Source organism: Peromyscus maniculatus, chromosome 2 (genome assembly GCF_049852395.1).
Source record: "Peromyscus maniculatus bairdii isolate BWxNUB_F1_BW_parent chromosome 2, HU_Pman_BW_mat_3.1, whole genome shotgun sequence".
NCBI lineage: Eukaryota > Metazoa > Chordata > Mammalia > Rodentia > Cricetidae > Peromyscus > Peromyscus maniculatus.
The window spans coordinates 141440863-141454198 of record NC_134853.1 but is presented as its reverse complement, the minus strand read 5'-3'; positions in this window follow the sequence as shown (position 1 = coordinate 141454198).

The window sequence follows — 13336 nt, the reverse complement described above, 5'->3', positions numbered from 1 at the left end:
GTTTTTTGAGACAGGGTTTCTCTGTGTAGTTTTGGAGCCTGTCCTGGATCTCGCTCTGTAGCCCAGGCTGGCCTCAAACTCACAGAGATCCGCCTGCCTCTGTCTCCCTAGTATTGGGATTAAAGGCGTGCACCACCACCGCCCGGGACCTTATATGTTTTTTAAATCCTAATGCTCTTTCACTTTCTCCTTCCCTCCTCATCTCCCTATTCTTTTGTCCTCTTTCTGACATCAGTAAATAATCCAGGCTGATATTAACTTAAGAGCCTCTTGCCTGAGCCTCCTGAGAGCCAAGATGACAGGTGTGAGCCGTTATACCTGGCTTTTTTCTACCTCCGCTGTGGCTTCTAGCACATCTTTAATTGTATGAGCACCTCCTCTGATGCCTAACTCAGCACAGGCCTTCTCAAACCTTCCTACTGCTAACATTCAAGGCTGGCTAACTGCTGCCCGGGGCTCCTCTGTGGCCCAGAGCAGGTTAAACACTAGCCACTTCCCATGAGATGCAAGCAGCATTTTCCAGGAAAAAATGCAGAAAATACCAGATGACAGAAATCACTCCCAGCTGAGAAGTACTGATCGAAGGGACTCCATACAGGTGTGTCCAACCTGTAGATCATGGATCACTTGCACCTGACACAAAATCAAAAGTTAAAACAGTGGACTTTTTTGCATGTTAAAGAAGAAAGAGAGAGAGAGAGAGAGAGAGAGAGAGAGAGAGAGAGAGAGAGAGAGAGAGAAAGAAAGAGAGAGAGAGAGAAAGAAAGAACTTCTATTGCACAGCTCTTGAGTATGAACTTTGTAGTTGACAGTGTCATGCAGCAATATAAAAGGCTGAACACATGAAAGGTTCTGGAGAAGAGACACCAGAGCAGGTTGCAAGCCAGTAGCCCAGGAGGAGGAGGGTACTCGGAAGGCTAGGAGAACTAAGAAGGCACCGTGGGAACCCAAAAAGAGCTGCCAGGACTTGGCTGTGATCCTTTTTTTTTTTTTTCCCTTTTTCAGGGGCAGGGGTTCGAGATAGGGTCTCTCTGTGTAACAGATTTGGCTGTCCTGGAACTCGCTCTGTAGATCAGGCTGACCTCGAACTCACAGAGTTCACCTGCCTCTGCCTCCCAAGTGCTGGGATTAAAGGAGTGCGCCACCACCACCCGCTGGTTGTGATCTTTTAAAATGTCATCAGAGCATGTCACCTCCCACTCCGTACCACCCACAGGCTTCTCATCACATCTTAAACCAAATGCTAGCTGCTTTCCGTGCGTCTGCTTGGGGTGTGTGTATAATTTATCATCTAGCCCTCAGCATCTTTAAGATTGAAGGGATGCAGTACTAGTATTTATTCCAGAGTGGTCTGGGGACACCAGAGGTATGGTCACCCGGCTAGTTCTTGCCCCTGACTATCTCTTTAGCTTCATCCCGCCTGCTTCTGCCTCTCTCCTGCTCCAACTTCAGCCTTCCTGCCTTTCCTCCCCCAAGCTCCATGCCGGTTCCCTGACTCCGAGCCTTGAATGTGCTGACTTTTCTTGCTTGTGTCCGAACTTAGCAGCTCTCACTCCATTCAGGTCTTTGCTTAAATGTCACATCCCCAGAGAGGACTCTCCTCACTGCCCTGTAGCCAGCAGCCTCCAATCAGTCTATGCCTTCCACCTCACCATATCCTTTCTTTCCCACAGCATCCGTCAACATAATTTACATAATGTTAGATATGTCTAGTTACTTACTGTCCAGGTCCCATAAGAAGATAAGCTGGTCCCATAAGAAGATAAGCTGATTGGCAGCAGAAATGTGTGTCTGGTGTTTACTGCTGAAGTATCCAGCACCTGGAACATGTTTGGCAGGTGTGGTCGTTTGAATGTAATTGGTCCCTATAAGCTCATAGAGAGTGATGCTATTGAGAGATGTGGCCTTTTGAAGGAAGTGTGTCATGGTGGGGGCGGGCTTTGAGGTCTCTTTTGCTTAAGCTTCACTCAGTGTCACAATCCACTTCCTGTGGTGGTATTGTGTTCCCCAAAATATTGTGCATCCTAATAAACTTATCTGGGGTCAGAGAACAGAACAACCACTAGATACAGAGGCCAGAAAATGGTGGCACACACACCTTTAATCCTAGCATTCTGAAGGCAGAGATCCATCCGGATGTCTGTGAGTTCAAAACTACAGTGGAAATAGGCCGACATGGTGACTCGTGCCTTTAATCCTAGGAAGTGATGGCAGAAAGCAGAAAGGTATATAAGGCATGAAAACCAGCAACTAGAGGTCAGTTAAGCTTTTAGGCTTTAGAGCAGCAGTTCAGCTGAGATCCATTAGGACATGAGGACACAGAGGCTTTCAATCTGAGGAAACAGGATCAGGTGAGGAACTGGCGAGGCGAGGTGGCTGTGGCTTGTTCTGCTTCTCTGATCTTTCAGTGTTCACTCCGATAACTGGCATCAGGTTTGATTTTATTAATAAGACCTTTTAAGAGTTGTGCTTCATCTTCCTGTTGCCTTCTGATCAAGATGTAGCCAGCACTTTGTCTGCCTGTATGCTGCCACGCTCCCAGCTGCCACGCTCCCCACCATGATGATAATGGACGAAACCTCTGAAACTGTAAGTGAGCCACCTCAATTAAATGTTATCTTTTGTAAGAGTTGCTGTGATCATGGTGTCTCTTCACAGCAATAGAAACCCCAACTAAGGACAGCAGGTGATAGGTGTGCAATGACAATGTGCTGCCAGAACCCTTGTTTGAGAAGCTTCTCTGGGGCGGGACACTAAGCCAGGGCGAGAGAAGCGTAGAGTCTAGCTAGGGTCTGTTTGCTTTTACTTTGTTTCAACATGGGTAGGCATTACAAAAAGGCTTTGAAGCTGGGCATGGTGTCTCTCTATGAGTTGGGTTCCAGGCCAGCCAGGGTCACATAGTGAGACCCTGTCTAAAAAACAAAAACATAAACACAACAAGAAAAAAGTTGAGTGTGGTGGTGCATGCTTGTACGCCCGGTACTGAGGATCCCTCAGGCTTGTTGATCTGTCTGAAGTTCTGAGGATGCAGAAGGGGGTGTATCTAGGGAATGGGTCAGTGGGGGAGAGAACACAAGCCGTCCGGGGGCCAGCAGGAGCCATCTGTTGGCTGATGGTGAAGGGTTCAGCTGCAGGCAGAGGGGTAAATCTGGGGGCCCTTGGAGTGTCCTGCAGGCAGCCCCAGTCTGAGAGGAGGGGACAGGAAAAGGCTGCGATTCTCCCACTTCCCTTGTCAAGCTGGAGATATTCAGGGACAGGTTTCAGCTCTGATGGCACTTTCTCGCTCCCCGAGGTCACGCTAGGTCGGTCCCATCGTCTCTCAGATCACCAAACAGATGTGGCCCAGGCTACAAACGGTTAGTCACCATGTGTGCCAGATGTGGAACCAAGTTTCCAGAGCCCTGTGCTGGGCTGGCCACGGGGCCTCTCATACTGTGGGAAAGCAGGGGGGTGGGGGGTCAGAGATGCTCTGGCAGCAGCTGGTAAATTAAGAATTGTGCAACAATTTATGTCTGTCTTGGAGACTGCTTTGAAACCCCGTAAAAGCGGCAACTCTGCCAGGCTTGGTTACTGTCAACTCCTATTGTCCGCCAGAGTCTGGCACATAGTAGGCATTTGGCACAGGATGGTTGAATGTCAGGAGATAAGACAGAGTGGGAGGGACCCTGAAGGTCTCTACCTTCTCTGTGGAGGAGGCAGTGCTGTGATCACTGGGAAGAATGCACAGTCACTACCAGGACTGTCCCTTTGCCTGTAGCACCTTGGGGCCATATGGCCTCTTTGCAGTGTCTTGCTGCTTCCTCTGTGTCTGAGGCCTTGGGATCCACAGAGGGCCAGCAATACTTCCCGGTGCGCACAGTGAGGCTTTCCTTTCCTCATTTATAAAGTGGGCTATGCTGAAAAATCTTCCTGCTGTAGACTTGTAGGGACGAAATGAATGAGACACAGTACAGTGCCTGGTGTGTGGAGGCCGCATCTTACAGTCAGTCTTTGTCTCTACCCATCCTCTCCCTAGGTGATTCCTTCACACTCATACATAGCTTCACCTCCTACAGTCATTCCCAAACCTGTGTCTCTTGTGAGGCCTGCCTGAGATCCAGGCCCATGTATCTCACTACATAGCCTTTCTCTTCACACGCCAAGCAATCGTTAGGGCATTCTGGGGCTGCCCTGACCTCCCCAGATCTTCTATGCCAAGGCCCAGATGTCAGTTTCCTAGTGGCTGCTTTTCCACTCTGTGTTCCAGCCTGGGAACACTGTGGGCTTCCTCGGCTCACTCCCTGACCCTTGCTCATCTCAGGCCCTTCCTGTCCTCCCCCTCCCTCCTGGGACCCATCAGTGCTCACTCCCCACCTCCACAGCTGCCACCACAGCTGGTCATTGACGGAATGTGCAGCTGCTGGGAGCCACATGTGTGGAACAGGCAATGCGTAGCTTCCCCTGGGGCGGGTGGAGATGAGAGTGAGACCATCTGTCTTTGTCTATTTGTCTGTCTTAACACATACACATGCTCCCTATTCCTTTTCTGCGTAATGTGGGTGACAATATTGGCTTGATTCCTTTTTCTTAGCCATGGACTATAGAGGTCATGATGGTCATGTTGTCCAGAGAAAAAGGGGATTCCTGAGAGTAACGGGCAGCCCTGGGGCTGGATGCTCACCCATTCCACACTCCCATGTTGCAGTAGCCCAAGTCCTGAAATGGCTGAGCTGGAATGACCTTCAGAACCTCCCAACTTTCCCAGGCCCTAAGGGACAGCCTGCTGTGGAGGAAGCCAGAGGCTCCAGACACATTCCAGAGCCCCCTTGGCAGCACCCAGGGGCTCTGGAGAAGTCTCAGCCTGGGGCGGTGCCAGCAACATGTATCCTGGTTCCCACACTCTGGCCCCTCTGGAATCTCACAGATTTCTCTTCCATGTGTGCATGATGTCAGCAGGACCAGGACACTGTGGGAGGCAGGGAAGAGCTGAGCTTCCTCAAGTGGGGGTGAGGCAGGGATAGAGAAAGAACCTGGTCCTTGTTATGCTCACACATGAGGACAGGATGCTCATTCTCTGGTTCTTGGACCTTCCTGGATCCCAGGAAGCTGCCCAGCTCCCCTTAGAACTGGGCCTTATCTGTAGCATGGGAGGACAGTAGCTTCCTGCCTATGGACTATCTGGTCTGGTCCATTTTTGTTTCTTTGTGTTTCAGATAGAATTTTGCTATGTAGCTCAGACTGGCTTCAAACTCGTGATCCTTCCTCCTCAGCATCCCTGAGACCTGGGATTATGGGTGTGTATCACCACAGTAATTAAGCCCTACCACTGTAATTAATGCTTCTCTTTCTTTTTTGGATGGTGGTGGAGGTGGTGGTGGTGGTGATGATGGTGGTGGAGGAGGTGGTGGAGGTGGTGATGGTGGTGGTGGAGGTGGTGATGGTGGTGGAGGTGGTAGAGGTGGTGGTGGTGGTAGTGGTGGTGGAGGAGGTGGTGATGGTGGTGGAGGTGGTAGAGGTGGTGGTGGAGGTGGAGGTGGTAGAAGTGGTGGTGGTGGAGGTGGTGGTGGAGGTGGTGGTGGTGGAGGTGGTGGTGGTGGAGGTGGTAGTGGTGGAGGTGGTGGTGGAGGTGGAGGTGGTAGAAGTGGTGGTGGTGGAGGTGGTGGTGGAGGTGGAGGTGGTGGAGGTGGAGGTGGTGATGGTGGTGGTGGAGGTGATGGTGGAGGTGGTGGTAGTGGTGGAGGTGGTGGTAGGAGGAGCAGGGTCTCATGTAACCAGGCTAGTCTTTAACTCACTGAGTAGCTGAAAATGACCTTGAATTTATGATCATCCTGCCTTTACCTCTCAAGTAGTGAGCCCACAGGTGTGTACCACTGTTTTATGTGGGTGATCAAACCAGGGGCTCTATGCATGCCAGTTAGGTACTCTACAAACTGAGCTGCATCCCCTGCCTTCCATTGTATGGTGTGTGTGTGTGTGTGTGTGTGTGTGTGTGTGTGTGTGTGTGTGTACAAGTGCGCACAGTTTGGAGGTCAAAGAACAACTTGCAGTTGATTCTTTTCACCATACAACTTTGGGGGATGGCACCCAGATCACCAGACGTGGCAGCAGGTACCTTTACCTGATGTGCCATCTTGCTGGCCCCAAATTAAGTCATTCCTTAAAGCCCCAAACAGCCATTTCTGCCTTTTCCCACCAAGGTTAAGCAAAGTCCCACGGTGCAAATGGAGTGAGGACAGTCCAGAGCAGGAACGTCAGTAGCAGACTAGGTTAGAACCCAAAGGCTCTTTTCTCGGCCTCCAAACTCCCTCTCTGATGCTTTCATGTGGAGGCCCAATGGTTGTGAGAGCCAAGGTCTTGGGAAGTAGCTGATGTGGCTGAAATTGGAGCCCACCAGGTCCTCTGTGTTGTCAGGGAAACCACACTTCTGCTTCACTTCTTAGCGATGATGGAGGCTTTTAAGACTATAATGCCAGTCCTGTGCTCTCCTGAGTGTGGACAGCCATGGGCCAATGGCCCAGGAAGGCTCTGCCACCTTAGCTCTTCATGGAGACAGGCTGAGTCCAGTTAGAGGGACAAGAGATTTCCTGGAGAACCAGCTTGGAAGAATAGATGGCAGGGAGCAGAGAGGACCCTGTGACTGTGGTGGGGTACCGTGGAGCAGTTCCCTTGAGATTAAAACCTTCCATCTTGAAGAAGGGGAGCTTGTTAAGACACAGGATATTCCAAAGGGAAGTCCTCAGCCAAGCTGAGCTGCCCAGAAAAGGTGAAGAGCCACCTGGAAGCAACAGACACCACCCGAGCTGTCTGGAGGAGGGAGAGTCCAGCCCAGCTGCCTAGACCAGACCAGCTGCCTGAAAAAGACAATTCCCTCTTACTGAGTGGCCTGCAACTTGTACAGTGAGCTCCAAGTTTCCAGCTTTTGTGAGCCATCACCCATGCTGGGGTGGGTTTTGGTGATGCAGCTGTCTTGAGACATTTCTGCGCCTGTAAGCCCTCACCCATACTCCTGTAAGTAACCACCAATGGAATTCACTGGTTCACCAAGTTGAACTCTGGCTAGTACCTGCCCTTTTCGGCCTGTCATTGGTCCCCAGTCTGAGGAGAGCAGATGTTTGTTCCCATCTCCCCGGGAATTGGGTGACATGAGCTGGGGCTCCGACCTATGAAAGAAAGGGGGGAGGAAGGAGGAAGGAACGCTTTGAGTCTGTCCCTCCAGCCAGCTCCCAAATCATGACACAGAGACTTATTATTAATTATGAAAGCTCCGCTGATAGCTTAGGCTTGTTTCTAACTAGTTCTTATAACTTAGCCCGTTTTTATTAATTTACTTTTTTGCCTCATGGCTTTATTACCTCATCTCCGTATTGCCCATCCTGCTTTCTCTTTGTCTCCTGGCATCTCCCTTCTTCCCAACATCTTCTCTGCCCCCCAAATCCTGCCTAGCTATTAGCCATTCAGCTTTTTATTAAACCAGAGTGACACATCTTCACTGCACAAAAAGATTATTCCATAACAAAGGAGGCTTACATAGTAAGAGCCGATGGCAATCTTTCAGTTCCGACGGAACCACGATCAGGTCCGGAGTAGATAGAAGAGTCTTCTTAGTATAGAAAGAGCCAGACATTGTGCCTGGGGAGATGGCTCAGTGGATAAGCATTCTTGTGGTGTGTATATGAGGCTCCGAGTTTCAACACCCAGCACCCAATATGAAAGCTGGACAGAGTCACATATACCTGTAACCCTAGAACTGGGGCTTTCTGATTCCCAGTTTATAACAGTGTCGTAGAGAAGGACACCCAGTGTCTTCCTCTGGCCTCTGTACCTGCTTACACACACACACACACACACACACACACACACACACACACACACACACACAGAGAGAGACAGAGAGAGAGAGAGAGAGAGAGAGAGAGAGAGAGATTGAAATAAATAAATAAATAAATAAATGAATAAATAAATAAATGTCTGGTATTTGTGTCCCCAGCATGCCCAATCACTCCTGGCAATATCAAAGTATCTGGCTGCTCCTGAAAGCTGCTGGTCTGAAGGTGTGACCCCTGCAGCCTGTGGGCAGTGTTCTCTGAAAGGGAGATCCCAGGGATGTGCCCTCCTGGCAACTGTGGAGGTGTGCTTTACAAGGTCACCCAGAAAGCAGGTGATACATTCACACCCCTGAGCTATGGCTGCATCATTCTCACAGTGGGAGGAGCTTTATCCCACGTGGAACATTTTGCTGAGCAGAGAAAAGAGTGAAGATTCAGACTGCTGTAGTCTGGACGTTGGTCTCTCCCAACCCCTGATTTCTGTGGTGACAGTCAGCAGTGGATAATATTAGAATGTGCGGCCTGTGAGAGGAAATTAGCTCATGAGGGTCTGCCCTCATGAATGCGGTCAGTGTCTTTGGAAGAGAGACCCAGACAGCCTCTTTGCCCCTTCTACCACACAGTGAGGTGGCCATCTATGAGACAGAAAAGGGCACTCACCAGACATTCAGTTGGCCACAGCCTCCAGGACATTGAGAAATGAAGTTTTCTTTTTGTTGCTGTTTGTTCAATAGTTCGTTTGTTTTTGAGATGGGGGTCTCTTTATACAGTCCTGGCCATCTTGGAACTTGCTGTGTAGGGCATGCTGGCCTTAAACTCACAGAGATCCTCCTGCCTCCACCTCCCAAGTGCTGGGATTAAAGGCACGTGCAACCACGTCTGGTGTGAGAAATAAATTTCTATAGTCTCCAAGATCTAAGTTCATGGGAGTTTGGTATGGCAGTTTAAACAGACCAGCACATGCCTTTCAGGGGGGGATGGCTCTGAGTTCAGAGTGACAGACAGTGTGGTGTTCAATTTCCTTTCTTTTTCTTCTTCTTCCTCTTCCTTTTTTTTTTTTTTTCCCCTCCCGAGACGGGGTTTCTCCGTGTAGTTTTGGTGCCTGTCCTGGATCTCACTCTGTAGCCCAGGCTGGCCTCAAACTCACAGAGATCTGCCTGCCTCTGCCTCTCAGTGCTGGGATTAAAGGCATGCACCACCGCCACCCAGCTCAATTTCCTTTCTTTATCAGACAAGTGTTTTCCTTTTCTCTAAGGCAACTAATATTTTTGTCTCTATACAGAGGGACCTACTTCTCTCCAAAGTGCTCACAGGAAACCACTCCACATACTTCTGCCCAGACTCACTCAAATGAAGAGGCTAGTCCAATCCTGAGACACATAGTCCAAACTAACTTAATGACAGCTCAACATTTCTGTAGGTTTTAAAAGTTATTTGTAAAGCCGGATGTAGTGACCCACACTTTTAATTCCAGCCCTCAGGAGGCAGGGACAGGCAGACAAGACCAGCCTGCTCTGTGTAGGTAGTTTCAGGCCTGCCAGGGCTAAATGTCATAAGAACCTGTCTTGAAAGAAAGCAACCCGGGGAGGTACGGAGGTACAGAGGGAGGGAGGGAGGGAGGGAGGGAGGGAGGGAGGGAGGGAAGGAAGGAGGGAGGGAGGAAGGAGCTTGTTGTTTGTTTATTTTTGGGAGAGTCTCTAGATGTACCCCAGGCTGGTGTCAAACTTTGAAACTCCCTGCCTCAGCCTCTCCAGTTCAGGGAGTGAAGGTGTCCATCACACCTGCAATTCTTGAGTTTTATCTTTTAACATGTAAATGAGGGACTGGAGAGGTGGCTCAGGGATTAAGAGCACTGACTGCTTTTTTAGAGGACCCTGGTTCAATTCCCAGCACCCACAGGGTGGCTCACAACTATAACTCCAGTCCCAGGGGTTTCAGTGCCCTCTTTTGGATCCTTTGGGCACTGTATACAGGTGGTGCAGAAACACACGTGTAGACAAAACACCCATACATGTGAAATGTAAACAAACAAACAAATGCACTTATGACCCAGGTGTGGCAGTGCAGTCCAGGAAGCAGAGGTGGGTGTGTGATATATTGTGTTCCCTAATAAAATTTGCCTGAAGATCAGAGAGACAAAGGAACAAGCCACTGCCATGTCTCACCTCGCCAACTTCACGAATCCTCTGACTGCCTGTCTCTGAGTCCTCACCCGAAAGAGTTCAGCCAAAAAAGCCTCTAGCTGAAAGGGACGCTTCTGCTGAAAAGCCTTTAGTTCCTGTCTCCTCACGCCTTATTTACCTTTCTCTGCCCAGCCCTCACTTCCTGGGATTAAAGGCCTGTGTGCTTCCCAGTACTGGGATTAAAGGTGTGTGCCACCACTGCTTGGCTCTGTTTTTCTCTCCTAGGCTGAGTCATCTCATGCAGTACAGGGTGGCTTTGAACTCACAGAGATGCAGAGGGATCTCTGCCTTTCGAGTGCTAGGATTAAAGGTGTGTGCCACCATTGCCTGGTCTCTATTTAATCAAATGGCTTGTTCTGTTCTCTGATCTTAAGGTAAATTTTGTTAGGGTACACAGTATATCTCCACAGGTGGGTTTCTATGAGTTTGAGGCCAGCTTGACCTGTGATCTACATAGAAAGTTCCAGGTCAGCCCACGATATATAGTGAGATCTTGTCTGAAAAACAACAAAACAAAACTACAACAAACAAAAATGTGTTTGTTTGTTTTTGTTTTGTTGCTTTGCTTCTTTTGTTTGTAGAAGCGTAAAGAGGATAGCTCTCAGGAGACACTCTGCGGTCTATTGACAAGTTGCTTTTGTGTGTGTGTTTTGTTTGATATGAGGTTTTTGCCTCCCCCCTTTTTCTCCCTCCCTTCCCCTGTTAGGCTGAGATTTCGAGGACCCCCCAAAAGACCACCACAGAGACCAAATCACATGTGTAAAGCAAAGAGCCTTTATTATTTTTAAACTCCGGGGCTTGGTCTCTCTATCTATCTGATGGTTGGAGCAGAGAGTCCTGAGCTTGGGGGCAGGGTAGAGTTTTTATCATAGCGGAGGTTGGGGTGAGGGGATTTCCAGAGTTCAGGACTCTGATTGGCTGACATTTGTTTAGGGGTACAGGGAATGTTTGGAAAGTCAGGTATTTGCTCTTAGATGCAGGCCCCGCTGGGTGGGGTCAGCTTATGGCATTTCCTGGGTCCAGGTGTTGCCTGCCAGAAGCTCTGTCTGGGCCTCTAAGCCTGTCATGGCAGCTGTGTGGTCAAGCTGTTCTGGAGCCCCTCCCTCCTTCCTTTCTGCCCTCCCTTTCTTTGAGAAGGGATTTCTCTGTGTAAACTAAGCTGGTTTTAAATTCTGGTTGTTCCTGCCGCAGCCTTCCAGTGCCAGGATTGCAGGGGTAAACGCACCACCCAGGATCCAGATGACAAACCGACATCTAACCTTACAGGCAGTTGTGAGTCACCATGTGGGTGCTAGGAACTTAACCTGGGTCCTCTGCAAGAGCAGTGATTGCTCCTAACCCCGGAGTCATCTGTCCAGCCCTAAATATATCTTTTAATGAATACAGTGTTCCCTCGTGAACTGTGACCATAGTCATCAAAACTATTTGTTTTTAAAGTGACCTATTGGGGAGTTAAAGTGTGGCCAATGAGCAAAATAAAAGGAGAATTTGTAACTCTTGGGTCATCCATGAGCTCAGCAAGTAGGAAGGAAAAGGCACACAGAGAGAAAGAACCGGGTCCAGGAGCTTTCTACCTGATTTTCAGCTCCAAGGATCCAGATGACAAACCTGTCATAGGGCTCCTGTCCTCAAATCCAGTTCTGAGACCATGCTGGAAAGCACAGGGCTCAGTCACGCAGTCCTTCCTCCATCCAGCTGTTTTCCCTGCCTTGGGTGTGGTCCCCTGGCTGTGAACCACTGTGAATAGTGCGTCAGGATAACTGAAAGCACAATTGTTATGACATTCCCCAAGATGGAGGCTCCAGGGCTCCTGGAGGAACCTGCTGGACAGGAGCTATGACGGAGGAAGTGAAAGGCCACACGCCTCTCCCTCCCTGGTGACCAGGGATGTGGGGGTGAGAGTGAGGGGACTTAAGGCTGGACAATCAAGGAGGCACATCTGTCCAGTCTTAGGAGGCAGAGGAAATACTAGGACAAATTTGGGGGCTTCTAGTATAGCAGGCTGAAGGAAGGAAGTATGACATGGGGTAGCCAGCCCCCCAAATGGCCCCAGATTGCTTCATTTCTGATAGTTGTGGGGGGGGGCCCAAAACAGCTTGACCACACAGCTGCCATGACAGGCTTAGAGGCCCAGACACAGCTTCTGGCAGGCAACACCTGGATCCATAAACTGACCCCACCCAGTGGGGCCTGCATCTAAGGGGAAATACCTGACTTTCCAAACATTCCCTGTACCCCTAGACAAATGTCAGGCAATCAGGGTCTTGGATCCTGGAAATCCCCTCACCCCAACCTCTGCTGTGATAGTAACCCCACCCGCCTGGGCTCTGGGTTCTCTGCTCTCACCGCTGCTTTGGACAGACAGAGAGACCAAGCTCAGAGCTTGAAAATAAAGGCTCTTTGCTTTTACATATGGGATTCTGGTCTTTTGGGGGTCCCCGCAATCTGGGCATAACAATAGTCACACCCTTGTGTAAGAGTGTCCCTCTCTGAATCAGGGCTGTGACCCACAGACAATGGCTGATAACGTGTTGCTTCAGAGGCTAGGTCATAAAAGACAATGTCTTCAACTTCTCATTTGACAACAGTCACGTCTTGAGGACATTCGGGCACACGTGACTCCCTGCCACAGCCACGGGAACGTGTCATCTTGGAAGCAGACCTCCACAACCCTAGTGGAACTTTCAGGTGACCCCCACCCGACAGTTGATCACAGCCCGATGAGACTGAGCGGTAAGGACTCCGAGAGACCTTCCCTGGATTCCTGCTCTGCCAGCATGTTGAGATGTAGAGAGATGCTCAGGTACAAGAGGAAGGACTATGAGTGGCTGGACTGGGTGTCAGGTGACCCTTTCCCTTCTCTAGTAAGAAGTGTCGTGGGTGTGTGGGTTCACGGGTGTGTGGGTTCACTCGGGGCCCGACCGTTGCCCGAAGACTCGGGCACCGTAAGAATGAATCCAGCCTTTTGGGGCTGCAGGAGGATCTAGTCTCTCAGGACTGAAGCACTTTCCCTTAGCCCAGGGCATTTTTATTTTTCTCAGTATTTACAGAGTAGCCAGTTGATTCCCATATGTTCAAAACAACCTGAAAGAAACTCCCAGAAATACAATGCCAAGTGCAAATCCCTTGATTCATCAGGTACCACAGTTTTCCTGAACCAAGTTTTGCATAGGCCTTTGTGTCCCCAGAAGACTCTGAGGCAGGATTCACATAAGGCAACAAGAGAAACAAAAGGTGTCTGCTAAACAAAAGACCGGTTAGGACTAGGTGCTACTCTCTGGAGCCAGGCCTGGTGCAGCCCAGCCGGATTGAGTGCCGCCACACTTGTCAATCTCATATCCTTCCCAT